The sequence below is a fragment of the Sinocyclocheilus anshuiensis genome, unplaced genomic scaffold (assembly GCF_001515605.1).
Source record: "Sinocyclocheilus anshuiensis isolate Anshui unplaced genomic scaffold, SAMN03320099.WGS_v1.1 scaffold304, whole genome shotgun sequence".
NCBI lineage: Eukaryota > Metazoa > Chordata > Actinopteri > Cypriniformes > Cyprinidae > Sinocyclocheilus > Sinocyclocheilus anshuiensis.
Window position 1 is genome coordinate 43,794 of NW_015555737.1, and position 4,260 is coordinate 48,053.

General features: G+C 33.3%; 1 protein-coding gene across 5 annotated transcripts in view; it reads right to left on the reverse strand.

Moving 5' to 3' along the window:
- Window positions 1-4,260, reverse strand: part of bicd1a (bicaudal D homolog 1a) — a 43,404-nt gene that overhangs the window by 37,636 nt on the left and 1,508 nt on the right. The gene's annotated exons all lie outside the window — the stretch shown is intronic.

Consider the following 4,260-nt stretch of genomic DNA (forward strand, 5'->3'; position numbering starts at 1 on the left):
TATATTAATGTATTTTTATCAGTGTGTTTTTTTTCTAACATTGTTTTGGACCCCATTGACTTTCATCATATGAACAAAACAGCTCAAACATTCAAAATATCTTTTATGTTCTGCAGAAAAAGAAAGTCATACAGGTTTGGAAGGACATGAAGGTAAGGTTAACTGTCCTTTTAAGCTGGGTTTTGGGTTAATACCATTGTAGTATTTCCTTTTTGGCAACATTTAATAAACTAATGGCATTGACCTGTTTTCCAACGGCTAAATTCTAACAATTATCTCAAACTTCATGTTCCATTTAACAAGATTAACAATGGATTGATTAATTCTAATAGAAATTCAGATTTTATAAATGGAACAAGAGCCCAACCATACACAGAAATGTGTGCTAACTAAAATATGTTCACAAAAATATCCATCATAGAAAACAAACATACCCACAGACAGTTATGCTTAAAACACAACACTGTACTGGGATATATAGGAACAATACAACTTCTAAATACAAACAAAAAGGTGTGTATACGGTGAAGGCGTCTCTTAAAAAGATTTCAAATGGCATTTCTACATTCAGAAAATCTGATTTGCAAGTAAATTCTGGCAAAACTCTCCAAGGAATTGAGCTGGGAGCCCAAAGGCAAATAGGGCAGTGTGGTCTTTCACATTCTGTTTAATATTCATCAGAATAAAGGAGAAATGTAGAGGGCTGAGGCTCTCCAGGACCGGAGTTCGCCACCCCTGGCCTAGAATGTAGAACTCTTTGAACTCTTTGATTTGTACTAACTGTAAAGACCATACCAGTTTAACAGCTCAGATATGAGATGTTCAGCATCTTCCAAAAACCATAAATGTCTTATCACTGTAGATCAAGTCACATCCAGAGCATTTCAGTGGAAACAGGACTGAAGGGCATTACTGTTCAAGTACACACACCCTCCATTTGTAAACATAAAACACTCAACAGGTCACCTTTTATATTTATATAGCGCTTTTTTTAACAAAACAGTCTATTTCCTCTGTTTCCTGAGGGGCCGAAAAACATTTTGAGCTCTATTTGCTGTTTACCACAAATAGATTAAAAAACAAATGCATAACAGTGAATCATTTTACTCATTTTGTTAACTGAAGAGGATTTATTTCTTTGTAACAAGTAAACAGAAAAGAGAAAATTCTGTCATAATTTACTCACCCTAATGATGTTCAAAAAGGCATTTAGCCTTTTTTGTAGAACACAATATATATATATATATATATATATATATATATATATATATATATATATATCTTCTAAATACAAACAAAAAGGTGTGTATACGGTGAAGGCGTCTCTTAAAAAGATTTCAAATGGCATTTCTACATTCAGAAAATCTGATTTGCAAGTAAATTCTGGCAAAACTCTCCAAGGAATTGAGCTGGGAGCCCAAAGGCAAATAGTGCAGTGTGGTCTTTCACATTCTGTTTAATATTCATCAGAATAAAGGAGAAATGTAGACAGATAAGGAGAAAAGAGACCAAATACAGCAAGTCAATCCTCGAGAGGAAATATCACCTCCAGGACTCGTGCCCTTCACGAGACTATCAGCCGCAGACAGACTCTATTACAAACAGCACAGATGCTTTGAATAGAAACATAGATACTATCCGAAAGGCAAGCAGCAAAACAGATGTGCATTATTGATTGTACTATGAATCTTAGAAGATAAATCAACTGTCTGCACTGTCTGTACTTAAAGTTTTTCTAAATAAACATGAAGAAATGCATTTCTAATTTTTCTGAAATTCAATCTGAATAGATTAAATATAATACTGCATTGCAAATAACTAACAGATGCTGCACAGTTCTATGCAATTCCAAATGAATTGATACAATGAAAGCAAGTTATGTCAAACTGACCCCAATTTTTGGGCTGGCTTTGAACGACAAGCTATATCATGATTTCCATGATAGAGTTAATTAAAGACAAGCCCACAAGGCAGACTAGCCTGATCTAGGGGGAGCTGCTATGAAAAAATGCAATTACTGACACAATTTCATGACAATCATTTACATCATGATTTCCATGATAGAGTTAATTAAAGACAAGCCCACAAGGCAGACTAGCCTGATCTAGGGGGAGCTGCCATGAAAAAATGCAATTACTGACACAATTTCATGACAATCATTTACTGCAAATGACTCACTGCTGTCAGTGAATAACTATAAAAGTCTGAGATAAGCATTCATACATATTGTGAAGCTGAACAAAGACCCATTAGTCATAGTCGTTGGTCTTCCAGTGTGCTTTACTTCAGGAGAATTTAGGGGTCATTAGGGAACACAAGGACAGTCATAAAATAATTAAGACACATTCTTTGAAAAGACTTCTTTGAAAAATCGGTCCAAGTAACATTAATTACTATGTGTCATTTTCTGAAAATAAATTAGATTTTTTTTTTCAACACTGACGACACCTAAACAAGGGTCAAAAGGTCAGGCTACTCTGTTTCAATGTGCCATTTTTATCATACAAATTCATATATAAGAAACGCACATACCATTTAAAAGTATTATTTTAAAATTATGAATATTTTTATTCAGACCTTTTTCTAGTTGAAATAAATGCTTTTCAGGTGTTTTCAATTAATCAAAAAATCCTTTAAAAATGTATATAAGAATAAAAAATGTGATAATAAATGTTTCTTGAGCATATTAAAATGATTTCTAAAGGATCGTGTCACACTAAAGACCGGAGTAATGGCTGCTGAAAAAACAGCTTTGCCATCACAGGTATAAATTACATTTGAAAATAAATTTAAATAGAAAACAGTTATTTTAAATTGTAACAATGTTTCAAAATATTACTGTTTTTACTGTCTTTTTAATACATAAATGCAGCCTTGGTGAGTATAAGAGACTTAACAAACATTACAGACACTAAAGACCGGAGTAATGGCTGCTGAAAAAACAGCTTTGCCATCACAGGTATAAATTACATTTGAAAATAAATTAAAATAGAAAACAGTTATTTTAAATTGTAACAATGTTTCAAAATATTACTGGTTTTACTGTCTTTTTAATAAATAAATGCAGCCTTGGTGAGTATAAGAGACTTAACAAACATTACAATTTTCCGGGCCTTAAACTTTTGCATGGTAGTGTGGTTTAATACAAACACTCATCAATTATGACATATTATGAGGAACTTTCAGATTTATCAAATCAACATGCTACCATACCCCTCTATGTCATCATTAACACTGACTATCAATGGATAAATAAATGCACCCACAGTTCCTGGATAACTGCAACAGTCAGAAAATATCTCATTCCATCTCTTTTGGTCTCATTTTTCCGCTGTCTCTCTCCTTTCATCCCTATCTCTTCATCATTTAACCTCTCTAAAAGAGTCCATTTGTCCCAGATATGTTATCGATCGAATACAGTAACAAAACAGCAAAGGGTGTCCATTTTGGATGGTTACTGTATGCTCCATTTGACTCATCGTACTTATAATTTAGGTTTAAGGAAACTCAGACAATTAAAAAAAAACATGCTGATGGCTTAGGGTGAATATGATGTTTAAAAACAATTTAAAGTGCATTATAACAATACAAACGCTTCATACAAGCTTCAAACGTTATTTGCATCTGACTAAACAAGCCAACATCTGCTTAGTTCTGTCTGAGTTTTATACATACCAATAAACAGACAATAAAATGTAGCTTATATATGCCATATTGAGTAAACATCTTATTGACATTCAGACAGAGATGCACAGAGAGAAGACAAAAACTCCCAGCAGGGATGGACAATATGGGCCAACGGCACAGAAAGCTTCCTGACACACCAAAGATGCTTCATAAACCTGTGACAAAAGAATCAATCCCCACTTGAGCATGAATGAAAACTTAATTTAATTTAACAATATGTGACCCCGAACCACAAAACCAGTCTTAAGTAGCACGGGTATATTTGTAGCAATAGCCAGCAATACATTGCATGGGTCAAAATTATCGATTTTTCTTTTATGCCAAAAATCATTAGGATATTAAGTAAATCATCAATCATCAGTCAATCATGTTCCATGAAGATATTTTGTAAATTTCCAACTAGGCATGGGCCGATCACCGGTTTCAAGGTATACCGCGATTTGAAAATTTCAAAACCGCTAATATTTTCCGTTATACTGTTCCTGCAGTAAAAACATTCTGTTTTTGCTTCAAATTGGGTTATTATTAAATCAAATTATGTATATGAAATTATATAACTAAATGATATGAAAT